Below are 24,055 nucleotides of genomic sequence, written 5' to 3'. Positions count from 1 at the left end.
TCCAGCGCCATCTGTTGGCCTGTCTGTTCACTCGTTGTTGGTGTCAGTAAAACCTCATGTCATGTGAAGCATTTGTGGGCATTTGTAACTGGCGTGTTGCTGTTCGGCGCCATCTGTTGGTCATTTTGTGTACTTGATTGTAGTGTCAATAAAACCCCATGGCATGCCAATCATGTGTGCCAATTATTACCTCTCCACCTCCAATATACTGTGAAGTATTGCCTCGTCAAATGTTAACGGACTTTTGGGTCACCCTATACTTCAGTCATCTGATGCGGAACAGTAAATATCATCGTCTACAAGTAATACTCCAAGGGAAAATTAATGTTAAACCTGGTGCAGTACGAAATAGAACATCGTAGCTCAGCAACTTGAGCCAGTGGCTTGGCGTGACGAAGCTTACTCTGTTCAGAACAGCTATGAACACACAGTAGATCATGCTACTTATCACCAGTGTTCTGCGAGGAAATGGCACATGGAGAAGAATAATAATAAGAAAAATGGTTAACCCTCGAGGGGTCGTGTCACGGTCTTTTAGACCGGGAGCGTACATTTTTTATTCTTTTGAAATAGTTTCACGGTATAAAGGTTCCTAATTTCCTGTACGTTTCAATGGGCACGTCCACTGCACCTGTTTACGTTCGTTGTTCCCCTTTCATTACCTGACATTCACTGGAAAGGTTTGTCTATAAGCCTGCTAGTTTCCATTGTGCGCGACTCCTGGCGCTGCCTTACTACAGGGTCCTTTACATCGTGCGCGACTCCTGACATTCGCCGTCCGCGGTCTTTGCTGTCGGTACAGAAGTGTTTTGTGAGTTTAATGGATATACACTGACTTAGCAAATGTCATGGGATAGTCACCTAATAGCGTGTGGGGCCTCCTCTGGCCCTGCGAACTGCAGTGAGACGAAGTCCCTGGTAGTCCTCTGGACGCAGCTGACACCAAATCGTTTGCAGAGCGGCCGCCAACGCTGGTCTGTTCGTGGGTGCAGGTTCCATGGCACGGAGCCTGCGTTCCAGGACATCCCAGATATGCTCGATACGGTTCATATCGAGGCTCCTGTGCGGCCATGGCAGTCGTTGGACATCCGCTGCATGTTCCTGGAACCATTCCCGGGTGACGTGGGTGCGATGTGGCGGCGCGTTATCATCTTGAAACACCGCAGAACCGTCTGGGCGCTGGAAGGCCAAAAATGGGTGGGGAGATGGTCTCCGAGCAGCTCAACATACCGCGTACCATTCAAAGTCTCTTCCAGAACAACTAGGGGGCTCATTCCATACCAGGAAAATACACCCCAGACAATAACAGACACATCAGCGCCCTGGACCACACCTTCGAGGCAGGCGGGATCCATCGCTTCATGTGGTCTGCGCCATACTCGGTGCCTCCCATCGGCATGGTGCAGTTGAAATCGTGATTCGTCCGACCATATATCACGTTACGCCATTGTTCCAGTGTCCATCCCTGGTGACTGGCGACAAATGCGCGTCGTTGTGCCCGATGACGTTGGGTTAACAGTGGCACCCGTGTGCGGCGCCGGCTCCCATACCCCTTAGAACCCATGTTCCTACGGACTGTCCACTGGGAGACGTGTCTAGCACGGCATGTGTTGAATTGAGCCGTGATTTGTTGCACGGTTGCCCGTCTATCACTATTGACAATCCGTCTCAGATGTCGCCGGTCACGGCCATCGAGGGTGGCTGGACGGCCGGTCGTTCGTCTGTAGTGGACGGTGACACCCGAATTCAACCATTCACGATGCACTCTGGACACGGTTGATCGTGTGAAGCCGAATTCCGGCACCAATTCTGAAATCGCACTTCCCATCCGTCGGGCACCGATCACCATACCCCGTTAGAACGGTGTCAGCTCACGACGACGTTCCATGTTACACCTGTCACATGCACAGCCACTGCTCACAAGGTCTCCTATACAACTGCCGCTGGCACAGGGGGCGTGTGGTGCGCAGAGAACACACCTGTGAATCAGTGCTCCGCTATCCCATAACATTTGCTCAGTCAGTGTATTTCTCTTCAATAATACAAAGTGTTTGGTACAAAAAGTGGTATATAGTTTCACGGATAGTTTGCGACAAAATCTAGATTGCGTTTTACAGATATATTTTTCTTCAATAACATTAATTTTTTGCTAGAAAAACCCGTATTTTGTTTCACGGATATATTTTCCTTTAATAATACAATGTGTTTTGCACTAAAACCTGATATTTTATTTCATGGATGTGCTTTTCTTTAATAGTACAATGTGTCTTGCTGCGTATTTTGCTTCATGGATATATTTGTACTTAACGATACAATGCGTTTTACAAGAAAAATGGTATTTTATTTCTTGGACATATTTTTCATTAATAACACAATGTATTTTTCCATAAGAAACTGATATTTTGGTCATGGATGTGTTTTCCTTTAATAATAAAGCTTGTTTTGCTATAAAAGCTTGTTTTTGAATAGATATGTTTTTTTACACAGTACAATGGGTTTTGCTAAAATAACTGGTATTTTATACTCCCTGGTCAAATAGACCGTGCTCGAGCCAAAATGCAACTTTTTCGCTAGTGTCTTTACGTCGCACAGACACAGATAGGTCTTATGGCGACGATGGGATAGGAAAGGCCTAGGACTTGGAAGGAAGCGGCCGTGGCCTTAATTAAGGTACAGCCCCAGCATTTGCTGGTGTGAACAAGGGAAACCACGGAAAACCATCTTCAGGACTGCCGACAGTGGGATTCGAAGAACCCACTATCTCCCGGATAGGCTACAAGCTCACAGCCGCGCGCCTCAAACCTCACGGCCAACTCGTCCGGTCATAATGCAACTATTTTCTCACGATTCCTTTTGGATTAAACTCAATACAAATGAAACTGCGCATGGAAATAGGTTCTGTAAGTTTCTGACACAAGAAATGAGTGAACTCTCGACGGCTATGTGCACAATAGTTACAAAGTCGATTACTGTTTAACATATCTCACCTGATCTTTATTGCATTTATTTCCTTAATACTCTTTTCATTCCCTCCCAGCGAATTTCTTCTGCTTTGTATACAAACTTTTTAATAACGCTTCACATCCAACATCAGACTGAGTCGTCAAACGTTTGTATCAGAGTTCTACTTTTGTAATCGGAGAAAGTTTTCCTTCTTCCTTACTGCGTTTCATTTAAAACTGTTTCCTGGCTGTCTGGAAGTAGTTAGCTATTGTATTAACCCCTTAATTAAATTTCCTAGCAATTACGTATCTGTATATTTACAAATTGTCTGTACATAAGACAAGAAATCATTAATTCATAAGTATTTCTCGTAATATCGATGCACATAAATATTATTTCAACAATCTTAACAATTATGGTTCCCAAATAAGCCTGTTACCGAGCTCGATAGCTGCAGTCGCTTAAGTGCGGCCAGTATCCAGTATTCTGGAGATAGTAGGTTCGAACCGCACTGTCGGCAGCCCTGCAGATGGTTTTCCGTGGTTTCCCATTTTCACACCAGGCAAATGCTGGGGCTGTACCTTAATTAAGGCCACGGCCGCTTCCTTCCCACTGCTAGCCTTTCCCTGCCCCATCGTCGCCATAAGACCTATCTGCGTCGGTGCGACGTAAAGCAACTAGCAAAAAAAAAAAATGTTTGAAATTAATATTTTAGGAGATATTTTGAAGTCTGGGAAATGGGGTGAAGAAGTGCTGTGGGACTTACGCGTCCAAACATCGGTGTGTTCGTGACATGAAGGAAACGAAAGAGTTTATTTGTTTGAATTTAATTTATTTGTCGCACATACATACTTAGTTATCCGGCCCCTTGGCTGAATGGTAAGCCTAGTGCTCTTCGGTTTAGAGGACCCTGGGTTCGATCCCCAGCCGGGTCGGAAATTTCAACCTGAAATTGTTTATTCCCTTGGTTCGGAGACAGCGTATTTTGTGCTGTCCCCCAAAATCACTGCAACATGCAAACCACATACAAGACTTTTTGCTAGTTGTTTTATGTCGCACCGACACAGATAGGTCTTACGGCGACGATGGGACAGGAAAGGGCTAGGAGTGGGAAGAAAGCGGCCGTGGCCTTAATTAAGGTACAGCCCCAGCATTTGCCTGGTGTGAAAATGGGAAACCACGGAAAACCATTTTCAGGGCTGCCGACAGTGGGGTTCGAACCTACTACATACAAGACTACCCTCCAGCATAAAAACACGCATTTTCCTATACACGGCAGATGCCTCAAATCCTCGTCAGGGTATCTGCTTTACAAGGGCTAGAAACAGCCACACAAAATTATAAAATAATTGAATACGGGGGTACCGTACAAGAAGTATGAAATTGAAGGTTTACATAAGGCACTGATTCTCCGGGTGTCCAACAGACTCCCTTGACCCGCCGTCGGCATCTGTCTCCTTAAGGGACGCGTTTCTATACGTACTCGCCATCACACCGAAGAACTGTCCAAAATAGCGTGCAGACTCGCTCAATTATTTACAAGGAATGGGTCCCGCTCAGTCTAGATTCGTCCGGTTCCATGGCTAAATGGTTAGCGTGCTGGCCTTTGGTCACAGGGGTCCCGGGTTCGATTCCCGGCAGGGTCGGGAATTTTAACCATCATTGGTTAATTTCTATGGCACGGGGGCTGGGTGTATGTGTCGTCTTCATCATCATTCCATCCTCATCGCGACGCGAAGGTCGCCTACGGGTGTCAAATCAAAAGACCTGCAGCTGGCGAGGTGAATATGTCCTCGGACACTCCCGGCACTAAAAGCCATACGCCATTTCATTAGTCTAGATTCGTTCAGAGCTTCCTGCTCAAGCCCTCTGTATTCAATGAGTGTTTGGAAGGACCATGTACGAAAAGGCTCTCTAGTTCACTGAACGAATGATTCTCCCAAACTGTCCATGCTGTCTGATCTGGACAGATCAAGCAGCTCAGAAACTCGCAAAGTTCAAGTGATTCACACAATGGTACACTGTTGCCACATTCAGTGCTTTTCTGAACTTATTTCTTGTACAGTAACTGCACGGAACACTTGTAACACACACGCGTAAAGCAGGAACATGGCAATAACTCCAGTTTGAGCTCTCACCGTATCACTGAACAACTGAGTTGACTGGTATAGCGAGCCTGTTATCAGAAACTCCATCTTAGAGACAGGCACACGACCCATACACCGCGGGGCCTGCTTGGACGTTTTAATATTAGTTCAAATTTACTTCTTCTTCTTCTTCTTTATCTGTTTGCTCGGACTCAGCGAGGGATTCCGTCTCTACCATCTCAAGGGCAGTGTCCTTGAGCTTCAGACTCTGGGTCGGGGGATACAACTGGGTTAGATGACCAGTACCTCGCCCAGTCGCCTCGCCTGCTATGCTGAACAGGGGCGTCGCGGGGGGATGGGAGGATTTGAAAGGATAGACAAGGAAGAGTGAAGGAAGCGGCCATGGCCTTAATTACCATCCCGGCATTTGCCTGGAGAAGAGATGGGAAACCACGGAAAACCACTTCCAGGATGGCTGAGGTGGGAATCGAACCCACCTCTACTCAATTGACATCCCGAGGCTGAGTGGAATCCGTTCCAGCTCTCGTACCACTTTTCAAATTTCGTGCCAGAGCCGGGAATTGAACCCGGGCCTCCGGGGGTGGCAGCTAATCACACTAACCACTACACCACAGAGGCGGACATTACAAATTTGCAACAAAATTATTTGTTGCACATTTGGGATAATGGGATAAAATGGTGATACAAACTATACACTAGCATCACTGATGCCGGGCTGAGTGGCTCAGACGGTTAAGGCGCTGGCCTTCTAACCCCAACTTGGCAGGTTCGATCCTGGCTCAGTCCGGTGGTATTTGAAGGTGCTCAAATACGACAGCCCCGTGTCGGTACATTTACTGGCACATAAAAAGAACTCATGCGGGACTAAATTCCGGCACCTCGGCGTCTCCGAAGACCTTAAAAAGTAGTTAGTGGGACGTAAAGCAAATAACATTATTATTAGTATCACTGATATCATCAGTTATGTAAGTCCTGCGTTATCAGTAAATTTCTGCAAACGCTAAGGGCAATTTTTCTATTCCACGCCTGAAGAAATCTACTGATTTGGCGTTAAAGTAGTCGACAAGCCAAGTTCAAAGATAATTTTAATCATGAAAAGACTGTGCTTACATATTTTTCGATAAAGAAGGGAAGAGCTGGGGACGGACAAGATCGAGAAACTAGGAGGCGTGAAAGAACATCACAACCAAGCTTCTACTTAACTGTTTTTGTCACAAAATATGACACACAATAAACCACCCTAGAAAAATGCAACAGTGAAGACATCCCTTGGGGTTAGCATCATGAAGGGCATGCGATCGTAACCTCAGCATTAAATCCTATAACGTAGGTAACTGTGTACGATTGCCTTTGTCCCCGTAATTCATATAATACCTAATTTTCTTTGCAGGGTGCGTGCATGACAGGCTCAAGTAAGAGTACAGAAAACCGGGCGAGTTGGCCGTGCGGTTAGGAGTGGGCAGCCGTGAGCTCGCATCCGGAAGATAGTGGGTTCGAACCCCACTGTCGGCAGCCCTGAACATGGTTTTCCGTGGTTTCCTATTTTCACACCAGATAAATGCTGGGACTGTACCTTAACTAAGGCCACGGCCGCTTCCTTCCCATTCCTAGGCCTTTCTCGTCCCATCGTCGCCATAAAACCTGTCTTTGTCGGTGCGACGAAAAGCAAAATAGCAACAAAAAAAAGTTCAGAAATGCATGTCTTATTTATAAATTTTTCCCTGGCGGTTCTTTAATTCCATGTGGCTATTTCTATTTGTAAGGCAGACCCTCCGATGAGGGTGGGCGACATCTGCCATGTGTAGGTAACTGCGTGTTATTGTGGGGGAGGATAGTGTTATGTGTGGCGTGTGGGGTTGCAGGGATGTTGGGGACAGCACAAACACCCAGCCTCCAAGCCACTGGAATTAACCAATGAAGGTTATAATCCGCGACCTGGCCGGGAATCGAACCCTGGACCCTGTAAACCAAAGGCCAGTATGCTGACCGTTCAGCCAACGAGTCGGACTAAAATCGTGTCCTCATCCCGAGGCGGTGCAGCTCTTTTTAGACACACCCCCAACGGAGGTGAGCTGCATGTACCACTTCAACCATATACCAGCCCTCCTTCCATTCTTAAGTTTCTGGCAGCACCAGGGATCGAACCCGGGCCCTCAAAGATAGCAGCTAATAGTGCTAACTTACGCTACGGAGGCGTAGGGGAAAAGGAGAAGTGGCTAACGTTTGAATCCCGGGCAATAGATGCATGTTAAAAATCACGACCCGATGGCCTTTTATCTGATGAATATTGGAAATTCGTGACAATAATTATATCAACACTACTTAAAAGCACAAGCTTCCTTGCTTCCTTTTTAAAATTCCCAGACTTCTTGACGGGGAATGGAATATTTAAACCGAGTGCACCTTTACCGCGTGCGTGTGTAACCTAAATTACCGTGTACAACAAGATTTTATCTTTTACCAGAGATACCTCATTGAATACCACCGAATCCCCTACAGGAAACACATTTCATCGTGTATTACGTTTATACCATGGGCTTATATTAAAAAGACGAATCTTTTAATTACGTAAGTCACCACTTTCATTTGACTGTATCCCGCTGAGTGTTGCCACCCAGGTAAATTGCTGCATGAATGGGAACGTAATGATGCCAGTTTGTTTTGAGATACCGCTTCAGATATAAACAGGCCATTACCAGCCAGCAAGGCGCTTTAGTTCTCTATAATCAGGTTCATTAGAGGCTCTAAATAGCGCGACTTGCTCTATATTGTACACTCCGCTTGGTATGGATTTAAACGACATGGAAATGGCAGCAGTCAGGTCAATTACCTTCTTTCTAAAGGAGTTGAGACAAATAGATATATTTTATCTCTTCTTCTTCTTTATCTGTTCACCTTCCAGGGTCGGTGTTTCCTTCGGACTCAGCGAGGGATCCCACCTCTACCGCCTCAAGTACAGTGTTCTGGAGCTTCAGACTCTGGGTCGGGGGATACAACGGGGGAGGATGACCAGTAACTCGCCCAGACGGCCTCACCTGCTATGCTGAACAGAGAGCTTGCGGGGGGATGGGAAGATTGGCAGTGATAGACAAGGAAGAGGGAAGGAAGCGGCCGTGGCCTTAAGTTAGGTACTATCCCGGTATTTGCCTGGAGGGAAAGTGGGAAACCACGGAAAACCACTTCCAGGATGGCTGAGTTGGGAATCGAACCCATCTCTACTCAGTTCACCTTCCGAGGCTGAGGGGACCCTGTTCCAGCCCTAGCACCACATTTCAAATTTCGTGGCAGAGCCGGGAATCGAACCCGGACCTCCGGGATGGCAGCTATTCACACTAACCACTACACCACAGAGGCGGACCTTTTCTTCTCTTTTGCAACTAATTTGCGATAGGGTAGTTCCTTCGCGCAATGGTGTAGAACATGATGTTCCTTTAAGGCAGTGTTCGAATGAAACAACTCTCTACACTCTCTCGGTGCAAACTGCAGTAACGAGTCGAATTGTAGATGTAAATAATCATAATGTTATTGGTTTTACGTCCCACTAACTACTCGTATGGTTTTCAGAGACGCCAAGGTGCCGAAATTTAGTCCCGCAGGAGTTCTTTTACGTGCCAGTAAATCTACCGACACAAGGCTGACGTATTTGAGCAACCGGACAGAGCCGGGATCGAATCTGTCCAGTTGGGGTCAGAAGGCTAGCATCTCAACTGTCTGAGCCACTCAGCCCAGCAAGAACTGTAGATGTGTGTCATAAGAACATGTTTTCGTAATTACAGAGTATACGTACCACTTACTACATTTACAGCTTATAAATCAACAATTAAGTTCCTAACACATTAATGGCCCTTACAACCTTTATGGGCCTTGGCCTACCAAGCAACCGCTGCTCAACGCTGAGGCCAGCATATTATGAGATGACGCGCGGTCATCGTAACGAATCCTTTTGGCCATCATTCTTGGCTTTCTAGACCTGGGCTGCTATCCCAACGTATCCTCGAAACTGTACATCCGAATTTAGTTCGAAATACTTCCCGTTAACAGACTGATGCACAGATCTGGCTCCTTGAACAAATAGTCAGTGTACTAGATTTCGGTTCAGAGGGCGGTTGGTTCGATTCCCGGCCGGGCTGAGAATTTTAATTGCGTATGGTTAATTCATCCAGCTCGGGGACTGGGTGTTCGCGTTCCTTTGAATGTGAAACTAGTGTGTATACCTTCACGCATTACAGTGCTCTCATTTTTACGAGGAAACTGCCGGATCATTCAGCCGCCGGCTGACTTTCACTCCCCCAACCGCAGCGTGGAAGGAAGGCACTTAGCAACTGGTGAATAAAATAGGAATAAAATACATAAGCCTACGAATTTAGATATTATTATAAATGCAGATTTATTACTCACCATTTATCTTAGGTACTGTTGAATATGACCTACTTCCGTAATAACACATGCCTCACAATGTTTAAACAAATTATTTGCCATTTTCTCTAATTATTCAGCTTTGATAATAGACTGCATTGAACATATTATTTCAGCCTTAACTTCTCCTGAAGTACGGGGTGGTGATTATTGTTTTAAGATGAAGTTCATGTGGGTAATCATCCTCTATATAACACTAATTGCCGAGCTCGATAGCTGCAGTCGCTTAAGTGCGGCCAGTATCTAGTATTCGGGAGATAGCGGGTTCCATCCCCATTGTCGGTAGTACTGAAAATGATTTTCTGTGGTTTGCCATTTTCATACCGGGGGCTGTACCTTAATCAAAGCCAAGGATGCTTCTTTCCCATTCCTAGCCCTTTTCTGTCCCATTGTCGCCATAAGACCTGTCTATGCTGGTGCGACGTAAAGCAACTTGCAAAAAAAAAAAAAGAAAAAAAAAGAGCATAATCAGAGAGAAAAATGGAAGGGATCCAACACTTCAAAAAATGAAGGTATCGGTCAAAGAAAGACAAGGGCCACGAATGGCGTGGAAATGAAAGACTCCTTCGGCCTCGAGTGCTCTAATACCGTCGGGGTCCGAAAAGAACAAGAGTTGACCAAGGGAGGTCGGATAGGATAGATTAAAGTGAGAAGCCTGGCACAAGTAGGTGGAAGCAATGTCAGGACTCAGCTAAGTGTCCCGTGGTCGCCAACCCACGCTCCAAAGTTGAGAGCCCTTGGAGCTCCTTTTAGCCGCTTCTTAAGACAGGCAGGGGATACCGCGTGTGCTATTCTACCGCCCCCCCCCACCCACAGGGGGACTAAAGTACGGAGTTTCCCAAAGATAAATGCATAAATTCTAGCGTGACAAGAAGTGTTAATATTATTACAAATGGATATCAAATTTAATTGTTGCACATTTGGGATAATGGGATAAAATGACGATACAAACTAATAATAATAATAATAATAATAATAATAATAATAATAATAATAATAATAATAATAATAATAATAATAATAATAATATGAAAAGACAGGCAGATACATAGGCAATACATACTATGTCATGCGTTACTTTAAAACTGAAACATGTAAAGACGGAGTGAATGCACAAAAATAGTCCAACGTTGGATTATACACAGTTTTCACGCGCTGCCCTTTCTTGACGGATGCAAGTTTTACACGGGATGCGAACCACGGGGATGGGAGTTTCTCTTTGAAAAATCTCACATGCATTGACCGGTATCGAACGGCCACCATTATTGTATCTTGGCACAGGCAAGAGCAAAATGTAGCTTCCACCAAAGCCCAGTCTCATTTATGTCTGTAAGTGTATGGAAGTTGCCGGCGTATGTGTAATACTGAGTAATGACATTGGTTACGTGACGAGTGCATCTGGATGTTACGGCTGGTGCGAATATTAGGGCCGGTTGAGCTGCAATAGCGCTTTCTAAATCATTGAGGAAGGCAATGGCAAACTACATCACTCCTCGTTATGACTTGCACGCCTCATTATGGCACCGCTATCAGTTTTGGCAGATTATATATAACTGCCTGAACTTCGAGGATCCAGTCAGCCTATGGGCTGAAGTCTGAACAGATAGACATACATAGAATATAACTACAGTATAAACTCTTTTAAGCGGAATAAACGTGGGAAGATAGTTTTGGTAAACCAAAATATCGGATTATAATTAAAAAGTCCGGCTCCATGGCTAAATGGTTAGCGTGCTGGCCTTTGGTCACAGGAGTCCCGGGTTCGATTCCCGGCAGGGTGTAGAATTTTAACCATAATTGGTTAATTTCGCTGACACGGGGGCTGGGTGTATGTGTCGTCTTCATCATCATTTCACCCTCATAACGAAGCGCGGGTCGCCTACGGGTGTCAAATAGAAAGACCTGCACCTGGCGAGCCGAACCCGTCCTGGGATATCCCGGCACTAAAGCCATACGACATTTCATTTCATTTAATTAAAATGTCATATTTAGAAGTTAAGAAACGTTTGTTGATCTTTTAGGTGAAGATAAACGAAGACAACGCATATGCAATGTAAACGAAGTATTTCAATAAACCCAAACTACTGTTCGTATTTAGAAAAACCTATGTTCTATATTGCATATACTTCAACTGTACTCTATGTACAAATTCTCTTGAAAAAAAAAAGTCTTCACCGGGCTCGATAGCTGCAGTCGCTTAAGTGCGGCCAGTATCCAGTATTCGGAAGATAGTAGGTTCGAACTCCACTGTCGGCAGCCCTCAAAATGGTTTTCCGTGGTTTCCCATTTTCACACCAGGCAAATGCTGGGGCTGTACCTTAATTAAGGCCACGGCCGCTTCCTTCCCACTCCTAGCCCTTTCCTGTCCCATCGTCGCCGTAAGACCTATCTGTGTCGGTGCGACGTAAAACAACTAGCAAAAAAAAAGTCTTCTATTATCTCTTGGTTGTTTTTATTTTCACGTCGTATTCTATTCGCTACGTCACGGAACAGTTTCATTTAGCAGAACGTCAGAAGGTTTTGATTCGTCACAACACAAACTGAGTGGACATTAGAGAAGAGAAGGAGGCAGTCAAGGTCACCGTCCACATTCCGTTTCTCATCCTTCTTGTCAGCCTCATAACAAGTGATGTTTCTTTAATTCGTTTTAACCAAATTTCCCCCGTCCCCGGTCGTTTCGGTTAAATGGTATTTCGGTTAAAAGTGTTTCGGATAACAGAGATTCTACTGTATGTTAAAGCAGAAGTAAACCTGTAGCTTTATGTGACTAATGATATCGTCATCATGGCCATAGGATCTCAAGTGTTAGATGAAATCCGATTCACGCGGACGAGATCGTCTATTTCAAAAATCCCGGTTGCAAATGGCTGGGGTTCGAACAGCCACTACTTTGATGATAAGCCAGTGATGATACCACTCAGCTATCACATCCTTAAAAGGGAGAGATTTATTTATATCATACAACAGACAGAGATGTTTCTCTAATTACAGTTAGATTAGTCACTATACATTATTATTATTATTATTATTAAAAATAACACATATTAGGAAGAGCCTAAATATTTAAAACTATCTAAAATCTAAATCTACCGGGCGAGTTGGCAATACGGTTAGGGGCACGCGGCTGTGAGCTTGCATCCGGAAGATAGTGGGTTCGAATACCACTGTCGGCAGCCCTGAAGATGGTTTTCCGTGGTTTCCCATTTTCACACCACTCAAATGCTGGGGCTGTACCTTAATTAAGACCACGGCCGCTTCCTTCCAACTCCTAGGCCTTTCCTATCCCATCGTTGCCATAAGACCTATCTGTGTCGGTGCGACGTAAAGCCACTAGCAAATAATTTAAATCTAATTCTAAAATAGGAATATTAAAAATTTTAAGAAAATACCAATTAGAATTTACAGTACATTAATCATCATCATCATCTGTTTACCCTCCAGGTTCGGCTTTTCCCTCGGACTCAGCGAGGGATCCCACTTCTACCGCCTCAAGGGCAGTGTCCTGGAGCTTCAGACTCTTGGTCGGGGGATACAACTGGGGAGAATGACCAGTACCTCACCCAGGCGGCCTCACCTGCTATGCTGAACAGGGGCCTTGTGGAGGGATGGGAAGATTGGAACGTATAGGCAAGGAATAGGGAAGGAAGCGGCCGTGAGCTTAAGTTAGGTACCATCCCGGCATTCGCCTGGAGGAGAAGTGGGAAACCACGGAAAACCACTTCGAGGATAGCTGAGGTGGGAATCGAACCCACTTCTACTCAGTTGACCTCCCGAGGCTGAGTGGACCCCGTTCCAGCCCTCGTACCACTTTTCAAATTTTCGTGGCAGAGCCGGGAATCGAACCCGGACCTCCGGGGGTGGCAGCTAATCACGCTAACCACTACACCACAGAGGCGGACCTAGAGTACATTAATACTGTTCTAATTCGAAGTAGATATATCATCTACAATAGAATGCTGAAGGTGAGATGAATATATTGAATCAGAATAAAAGAAAAAACACAGAAAATAATGGTTTTTTGCTAGGGGCTTTACGTCGCACCGACACAGATAGGTCTTATGGCGACGATGGGATAGGGAAGGCCTAGGAGTTGGAAGGTAGCGGCCGTGGCCTTAATTAAGGCACAACCCCAGCATTTGTCTGGTGTGAAAATTGGAAACCACGGAAAACCATATTCGGGGCTGCCGGCAGCGGGGTTCGAACTCACTATCTCCCGGATGCAAGCTCGCAGCTGCGTGCCTCTAATCGCTTGGCCAACTCACCCGGTCTTTTTGTTTTTTTTTATCATTTAGAAAATTACTTGTATTTGAAAGGCATACACTTGAATTACAGACGGTGTAGTAGTAGGTAACATGTAACACTAAAATAATCCCTAGAGCACATTGAGTGGAACACGCGAGATACAGGAGGCGACCTGCCTGTAATTCGTAGTATGTTTCTGAAAGATCAGAGCCTGCTGAGATAGCGTGGGTGATGAGTGGGAGTCGAGTGTTTCCTAGAAGACTCTTAAGAATGAAATATTAACAACATTTCCGTCGAGAATTGGAAACAGGCGCTGCTCTTCTCACGAAAAGAGCATAACAAATTGGCACCAATATTCCCTTGCTTGCAGAATACAAGCGTATCAACACAACCCCAATGAATGATGAGTCCGACTCAGAACGTGCTTCTCAAATTTTATTTCCTTTCTCCACATTAAGGCGGATACATACCAGAGCAGCAACCTCATAGAGTTTGAGTCGTTACTTTGAAGAGAATTTCGCACTTTCAGACCACAAAACTGAATGTCTCAGAGACGTGTAGGATATTGCACTGCCATGCGCGAGCGATTTGATAAATATGATGCCTTCTCATTGTGTGAAATATATTCAACCTCGTAGAGACAAACAAATAGGGCTACACAGATTGGCTGCCAGTGGAAAACGCTGGACACTCCTTGGACGCCGGTTTTCGTAACTCAGTTTTTTGCTACTTAACACATCGAATGGTTTCGGTGATGGAAGGATGGGATGTTTCATGCTCAGTGCGAATCGAAGAGGGTATTCCCCAGCCGGCAAATGAAGCACATTTGAATACATTACGTTTTCTCCAGAAGTACTCGTCCGAGTAACAAAATCACCACGATGGTGACTTTCTAATATTTGTAAGTTTAAGGCTATATGTAGAAAACAGTGTAGTTCCATTTAAAACAAACAAAGTTAGTACTGTTATCTCAGAAGATACTGACGCCATGAAAAAGTACTGGAAGTCCGATTATAAGCCCCTTGGTACCATTTCTAAAAGTGAAAACAGAACGTCGATATCTTGAACGGTTCACGAGTTACTAGAGGTGAACAACTAAGCTCAGGGCCTCTCAGGGTGCATGCGCCAATGTACTGCACGGCGTAAGGCGCAGGAGACGACTTCACTAGGTTGACCAGAGTGCAAACCCCCACTCCTCTTTCCCTACATCTGTCTCACCCGTTCGGCCTGTCTCCGCCTTCTTCACCATCTCCCCTCACTGTGAAATGTTTATGTGCGGTGAGCGGAGACACTCTGTTGTATGGGACAATGTTACAGGTGTTAAAAAGCTCTTCTATCAGCAGAGAATTTATCTTCTCTATCTCTTCTTTTCCTTTTCCTTTGCAATTATTCCAGTAATGTCTGGTACAAGGGATCGACTGACAGAAATTCTGAGAGCGTTCTTAACAGAAATACTCGCATGCAATCTAGTTTTCGTACAAGTGAAGACAGAAAAAATGCTTTCACATATGCATGTGGAACCAAACATACAAATAAGCTGCTTCTAGATGCAGCTTAGGAAAATCTTCCTTCGACAAATTCTCGCAGAATTCGAGCAAAGCCTTTATATGTATCTTTTTCATGATCACGTAATTATTGTCCCACAGATTAAGCATTTTCGGAAGTCTTTGCTTTCTTCGAAACAGGTTGCTCTATTATTTATGTTGTTGTCTTGCGCTTCTGTATTTCACTGATAAACAAGCCGTCTGTTACCGAACGCTTCGCCGTTCTCAGCGCACTACACCATCCGAGTCAACCGAGTCGAGCCGAGTTGGACCGATGCACAGTGCACGAGCCTCTGCGCCTCGGTTTGCACGCATGAGATTTTGGGCTTTTGAGAGGCCCTGATCTTAGCTGAATAACTCTGTATAAACGAAAAGGTTACAGAAGGACCGGATGGTATGCAGTATACAGATTGATAACACTGATAACAAAAAATAACTTACGGTGGATATCTTGGTATTCAACACGCGTTCTAAGACAACTGGTACATGTTCATTCAAAATATGCAAACCATTTGTCTCTATCACCCGTCATTCTTGAGATATACGACATCAATCATTTACTTAAGTTTAACATTGTATTCAGGAAAACAAACCACAGACAGAAGTTTCATTGATTGATACATGGAGTACTAATGAACATGGCTTTAGCTAAGATCAGTTCAAAAGCACCACATGGCACAATGTGCGTGTGTCTGTCACATAGCCGCACACGTAGCAAAACAGATTTGGTGAATTTATCCAACCTCTGGCCGCCATATTATCCGCTGTTCCTGACAAAAAAGAAGCAAATAAAAATATTCGGATGTGTATTAACAATAACTAAAAACAATGAAAACAATTCTCGATGAACGCTGTTCCATGAAAAGTTAAACTTTATCAACATCCTCAAAGGCTGACGTGATAGAGCGAAACGGTTTTCAGATTTGAAATTAGCTTGACAGACTGCACTGGAAACAGTAAACGTCATGTCAGATATCTACTCCTTGTGAATCAGTGTAATTCACGCAATAACAATCGAGTTTATGTAATTATTCGGTTCTAATATTTGCATGTCTTACAAATTACAATTAAGTTCTGTGATCACCGAGCTCGATCGCTGCAGTCGCTTAAGTGCGGCCAGTATCCATTAATCGGGAGATAATGGTTTCGAGCCCCACTGTCGGCAGCCCTGAAGATGGTTTTCCGTGGTTTCCCATTTTCACACCGGTGCTGCACCTTAATTAAGGCCACGGCCGCTTCCTTCCACTTCCTAGGCCTTTCCTATCCCATCGTCGCCATAAGACATATCTGTGTCGGTGCGACGTAAAGCAAATAGAAAAAAGAAGAAAACAATTCTGGGATCTTTGGCCGCGCGGAGAGGTAAACAACTGGCAAATGAAATGGCGTATGGCTTTTAGTGCCGGAAGTGTCCGAGGACATGTAAGGCTCGCCAGGTGCAGGTCTTTTGATTTGACTGCCGTAGGTGATCTGCGCGTCGTGATGAGGATGTAATGATGATGGATATAATATATACACCCAGCCGCCGTGTCAGCGAAATTAACGAATGATGGTTAAAATTCCCGACCCTGCCGGGAATCGAAGCCGGGCCCCATGTGATCAAAGGCCAGCACGCTAACCATTTAGCCATGGAGCCAAGCAACAACTGGTAACGAGCACGCCATAAGCTATGGTGGCAGCGTGAACTGGGTATAGAAGCGTTACATGGTTGGCCATAGTGATAACTAATTTGAAAAACAATTTCTGTATCTCCCGCCGCTGTCTTTATTTTACAGTCTGCTTTACGTCGCACCGACAGAGATATGTCTTATGGCGACGATGGGATAGGAAAGGCCTAGGAAGTGGAAGGAAGCGGCCGCGGCTTTATTTAAGGTATAGCCTCAGATTTGCGTGGTGTGAAAATGGGAAAACACGGAAAACCATCTTCAGGGCTGCCGACAGTGTGGTTCAAACTCACTATCTCCCGGATGCAAGCTCACAGCCGCTCGCCCCTAACCGCACGGCCAACTCGCCCTTTTTCGCTGTATTTCATAAGCTGCTGAAGTTAGCCAATCAAATGGACTTTGCGAGGAGGTGTGGCTGAATTTGCATAAAACACAAACACACCGGTGTCACTGTGGCGGTCTGGCTATGGTGCAATTCTGTCCCCTGGGAGATCCGTGTTCAAATCCCTACCCTGGCGAAGATCTGTCTTTCGAATGGTGCTCTCATGCTTGTCTTGCGCCACGTACAGGGTTAGCAACACCACCTCGCAAAGACCACTTGAATTCGCCCGCGAATTCAAAAGTTGATAAAATGAAAACTACCGAGCTCGATAGCTGCAGTCGCTTAAGTGCGGCGAGTATCCAGTATTCGGGAGATAGTGGGTTCGAACCCCACTGTCGGCAGCCCTGAAAATGGTTTTCCGTGGTTTCCCATTTTCACACCAGGCAAATGCTGGGGCTGTACCTTAATTAAGACCACGGCTGCTTCCTTCCCACTCCTAGCCCTTCCCTGCCCCATCGTCGCCATAAGACCTATCTGTGTCGGTGCGACGTAAAGCAACTTGCAAAAGAAAAAAAAATGAAAACTGCGAGAGATATCGATTTTTTCAAATTATTTATCAGTGTGACCAACCCTCCAATGTTTATATACCCAGTTCTCGTTGCTTCCGACCACCTTATATACGCATGATTGATTTTATATAAGCTGAGAATGTTCTTGTTCAGCAAAACACGTCATTCTTTATTATAGTGTTATTTTACTGGTACGGTATAGTGTTATATGTGTTATAGTTAGTGTTTTCGAAAAGCTTTAAGCTTACATTAGCGGGATATTAACACAACAAATATTCAGTGTGAGTATGGACAAAACTAGGGCAAATTTCACTCCAATCCTACAATAGTCCTTGGAAGTCTATTTTTTTTTTTTGTAGAGAACTAACTCAATGAAGCTTGCATTTAATATATAGGTATCGGGGTTTCGAAACCCACCGTCGACATGCCCAAATATGATTTTACGTCGTTTCACGAGGTTTCTAATTTTCATTTCTCGTTCTTCTTCTCCTTCTTAACCTGTTTCCCCTCCAGGGTCGGTTTTTCCCTCGGACTCAGCCAGAGATACCACCTCTACCGCCTCAAGGGCAGTGTCCTGGAACTTCAGACTCTGGGTCGGAGATACAATTGAGGAGGATGACCAGTACCTCACCCATGCGGCCTCACCTACTATTCTGAACAGGGGTCTTGCGGGGGAATGGGAACATTGGAAGGGATAGACAAGGAAGAGAGAAGGAAGCGGCCGTGGCCTTAAGTTAGGGTCCATCCCGGCATTTGCCTGGAGGAGAAGTGGGAAATCACGGAATACCACTTCCAGGATGGCTGAGGTGGGAATCGAACCCACCTCTACCCAGATGACCTCCTGAGGCTGAGAGTGGACACCGTTCCAGCCCTCGTACCACTTTTCAAATTTCGTGGCTGAGCCGGGAATCGAACCCGGACCTCAGGGGGTGGCAGCTAATCACACTAACCACTACACCACCGAGGCGGACTCTAATTTTCACACTTGGTAAATCTGAAGTGATTGCCTCTACCTTCTCAGAACTGGCCCTTTAATATCCTAGAGTCACCGAAAAAAATAACAAAATCAATAAGCCATTCAGTAAAATATTTTTCGGATCATGGATTTTGAGGTTCTTTTTTTTTTTCTTACAAGTTGATTTACGTCACACCGACCCAGATAGGCCTTATGGCGACGATGGTACAGGGAAGGGCCCAGAGTGGGAAAGAAGTGACTGACTGGTGTGAAAAAGAGAAACCACAGAAAAACCATCTTCAGGCCTGCCGACACACGAACGTAGAAGTATGTAAGCTACTGTATGTTTCCTCAATGCAGGACGTATCAACCCCATCATAAATTTTATCGAGAGTGTTTATGAAGTTGGTAACACTGATGTTCATTTACGCTCTGTAGCTAAAGTGGTGAGTGCTTTTAGTAGGCTGTAAACATGAATTTATCTCGTAAAATTGGCTGCGATCATGTCACTGAATGCTATCTGACGTGATAAATTGGAACCATGGAATGGGTGTATGTGTGAGTGTGTGTGATAAAACCTTCGCATTTTATACTTTACTGGTAATTTGTTATGACGCAGAATCTACCAAAGAGACGTTTAGAAAATTGAAACGCCGAAGGCACGATTACAACAACACTAGTTATTCCAATCCTTTATGAAATGGTGTGTGGATATGGTTGAATTTCATCTTATTAGGAAATAAGATCGGTGATATTTTTCTTTAATAATTTATATTCGATGTGAAGCACCGTTTTCGTGAGGCTTCTGAAAAATTCACTTACTCTTCGGAACGTTAATTATTATTATTAATTTTATTGCTATTTGCTTTACGTTGCACCAGATAGGTTTATGACGACGATGGGATAGGAAAGGCCTAGGAATGGGAAAGGAGTGACCGTGGCCTTAATTATGGTACAGCCCCAGCAGTTTCCTGGTGTGAAATTGGGAAACACCGGAAAACCATCTTCAGGGCTGCCTAAAATTATTATTATTATTATTATTATTATTATTATTATTATTATTTCAAGTGGCTATTGCAGCCTCGTGCAGCCGTTATAAGGCAGCCCCTTCGATAACGGTGGGCAGCGTCTGCCTTGTACATTAAACTGCGTGCTATTGTGTTGGAGGACAGTATTTTTGCGGTGTGATAGTTGCAAAGGGAACTCATCTCTCTCGATTGAATTCTGACGACCCCTACGGGAATCGAACACAGGACCCTGAGGAGCGAAGTGTAATTTGCACTGTGATCATATCTCAAACATTTCATTGTGATTTTTGTCTTTGTATTCGATGGTCCATGTTTCATACCCGCAAGGAAATACCGGAAACACCACTACGTCAACCTATCGAATCTTCATAATATTGCCAGAAATAAAGTAGCAACTTACATACTATGGTCTATGATACTATCTCTGACAGCACTTGCAGGGACTGGTTCATGATACAACTCCATATTAGTGTTGGTTATGTTTCCGACATATTCCTCTAGTAGCGAGTAAAGTGTATAGCCCGAGATGGAGCGGACCACAATATTAAAGCCAATCACGGCATTTAGTGGGGGAGAGAGAGGGGTAGTCATTGATTTTTCGATTTGCAGGCTCCACTCTCAGCTGGTACGGGCTTAGGGCAGTGTGTCGTCACGCAAACAATTACCATCCAGACTGTTGAGTTATTAAACTTTCTAAAAGAAGGGAGAAAACTTGTGCAATTGAGGGGGAGACTTTGTTATTACACTGCCAGGACATAATGTTGTAAGTGCCTTAAAGTCATGACTTTGTACAGAAAGGGACTCACAAAGTAATGACAATCAAGCTGCGAGCCTTCAAGACTTTGTCTCAAAGAATACGTTAAACATTAAATGGCCTAGAACAAAGATTTCATTTCTTGTCTTCTCTGTATTATAAGGGTCTTTGCGCCAAAACTGGTGTTTTTTACCACTGCTTTTTTTACAACTTGCTTTACGTCTCACTGACACAGATGGGTCTTATGGCGGCGAAGGGATAGGAAAGGTCTAGGAGTGGGGACCTTAATTAAGGTACAGCCCCAGCATTTGCCTGGTGTGAAAATGGGCAACCACGGAAAACTATCTTCAGGGCTGCCGACAGTGGTGCTTGAACCCACTATCTCCCGGATGCAAGCTCACAGGCTTACCAGATGTTAGCGGTTCACACGACAATTATGTCTTTGTTAACTATGATCTGATGCAAGTTCGACGAATTAAATCCTCCAGGGTAGCGGTAATAGATGTGTTAGACTGGAACTCCACGGGCACAGAAACTTATCTCAAGACGCTACGGAGCCTTAAAATTGAGACGCTCCGGAGAAGTCTTCCATATAAATACTGTATGTCTTATGGTTGTGGGACATCTGAAGTATTTTCATTATGGAAGTTAGTGTCAAGAAGTGTGTGATGGAATTGTGACCCTAGGAAACGGGCAGGCTGTCATGTGCGGCAGGCATCGTCAATCGAGAGCGAAATGCCTTCGGAGCCAGTTTGCTCCCTGCTCTTAGGGAACGAGAGCAGCTTAACGAGCACGTAGAGGAAGTGCATGACGTAATACGCACTTAAGGTCAGTGGATCAAAGGTATAACACATCTTTCCGGACAGGTTTGATTGCGACCCGACACGCGTGAACTCACGTGAGGTGACAGTAGGGTTTATCGTTTATCCTTTATCCTTTATGTAATAAAATATTCAAACACATTAAAATTTTTATCTGCAGCGCCGTTGTTCCTTATGTCATTCCAACAAGTATGATTAATATGAAGGCCGGGAAGGCATAGCATTACCAGAAAAACTTAAAGTACCCAACACATTTGAAGATGTACGTACATTTCATATTACCCTACACAATTCTATTTATAGTATAATGTTTGATAATTCCTCAGAGATGATTTATTTATGTACCGGTATGTATTTCCGAGCGGCAAGTACAGTACCGCCGCGGTATGCAACCCGCCTGTCCGCTGCTCTCTTGTCACGTGACTGGCAGCCGTCCCGAGCGGAGCAAGTAACACTGGCTCCCTAGAGCAAGTACGTGATGACGTCTGATGTAAGGTACCGTATGCATGGATGGCCAGACAATGTGCTAGGTAAGCCTGGTAGCCATCTAAAATTAGCAGCCGTTGGTGGATGGTCATGACCGAGAGACAGTTATTAACAAATACGTCACAATAGGGAAATAGGCGTATCCCGGTGGCAATGAACAGTTACAGTATTGTGATAATGAAGTAAAGTTAAAACAGAATTATTCAAAAGCAACAACAACAGCAACAAGTGTACAATAGCAATTCCAAGGAAATAAAATATTACAATAAATACTACCAGTTAACATTCTATATCCAACATCATCATATACACATTCACACACCAGTATTCGGGAGATAGTGGGTTCGAATCCCACCGTCACCAGCACTGAAGATGGTTTCCCGTGGTTTCCCATTTTCACACCAGGCAAATTATGGGTCTGTAAGTTAATTAAGGCCACGGTCTTTTCCTTCCCACTCCTAGTCGTTTCCAATCCCATCGTCACCATAAGACCTACCTGTGTCGATGAGACCTAAAACAACTTGTTAAAAAAAATCACACACAACTTGCGTAACACTACGGTTAAAATATTATGTGTTGATCAGTACAATGACTTACTACTACTGTAGCTTAACATTACTTTCATATACAAATTCACACGTAGGCTTACCTTAAGTGCAGTCATGTTCATAAAAACCAGAACACATTGAAAGACTAGAGATAGGAAGTTCATATTCACAGGACATGTGTATTAGTATGTTCTCAGGAAATGGTTAGCATTTGAGCCATGTCGGCCGTCAGGTTAAAGGTCGATATCGATATCTCGGCATACCACCACCGACTGGTAAAATGTGCCTGCAGCTCTCGTTGTCGCTATGACCCAAAGGTAATGGATCAGGGGCATTTGTGCAGGATGCGAGAACCGTACCGTCAAATGAGAGAGTTGGAAAGAGGATGCAGTTTTGGCACGAAAGAACGTGATGTATCCATTCGGAAAAATGCTGCTCGTGTGAGGCGAAGTGTGTCGGCAGTGTAACGGGTGTATAATGAATGGTTTACAGAAGGTCGTAGAACACAGAAAGATGGGTCTGGTCGCACCAACCAGACAACCCCCGGAGAAGATCGACACCTCATCCGAATGGCATCGCAGGACAGATCTGCGCCCTACTCGGCTGTGGCGCAACAGTGGAACAGTGTAACACATCGTACAATATCAGAAGTGACAGTTCGTCACTGTTTATTACGGTCTGGGTTACCGGCGCGTCGTCCACTTCTCTGCCTACCTTTCACTAATGTGCATAGACATGCTAGACTGCAATGGTGTATGGAACGACGTCACTGAGGGCAAGAATGGCAGCAGACAGTGTTTTCGGATGAATCCAGGTTCTGTTTTTTTGAAAATGATAGCCGCATTTTGATTCACCACATACAGGGGGAGAGGCATTACATTGACTGCATTCCCACAAAACATACAACGCCAACTCAAGGCCTTGTGGTGTGGGGTGCTATTGGGTACAACCACAAATCACAGCTGGTGCGTATCCAGGACACTGTGACCAGTTTGACCTACGTCAATGACAACATGCGACCAGTCGCTATACCCTTTCTGCAAGACATCCCAGACGCCATATTTAAGCAGGGCACTACGCGACCACATGTTGCTGCACGAACCCGTGCCTTCTTGTTGTCACAGGATGTCAGACTGTTTCCCTGGCCCACCTGATCACCGGACTTGTCGGCAATCGAAAATGTGTGAGATATAGTGAATCGACGGGTGCGGCGCTGTGGCCCAACGCCAACCACCAAAGATAAACCGTGGAACCATGTGAATGCAGCATGGATGGCTGTGCCCCATAACGCCATTCGCGCCTTATATGCGTCGATGCCATCACGCATGGAACACGTTATCAGTGCCCATGGATGACCCAGTACCTACTAGGGAACAGGACACATGCTGAACCTAGGTGACTGAAATGCTCATCGTTTCTGCAGAACATACTAATGAACATGCCCTGTGCATATGAACGTCCTATATTTATTCTTTCAAGGTGTTCTGTTTTTTTATGAACATGAGTGTATTTCAAAATTTTACACTATGACTTATAAATGGAACGGTCCAATTAATGTTATCATAGCTTTGTAAATACAACACGTTAATATACAAATTCAGACATACCTTAAATAATTCAGATTCCTAAATACTATGCTTTACAGTGGATTGAGCGCG

The sequence above is a fragment of the Anabrus simplex genome, chromosome 4 (genome assembly GCF_040414725.1).
Source record: "Anabrus simplex isolate iqAnaSimp1 chromosome 4, ASM4041472v1, whole genome shotgun sequence".
In the NCBI taxonomy this organism is placed as follows: Eukaryota; Metazoa; Arthropoda; class Insecta; order Orthoptera; family Tettigoniidae; genus Anabrus; species Anabrus simplex.
This window is presented reverse-complemented; position numbering follows the sequence as displayed.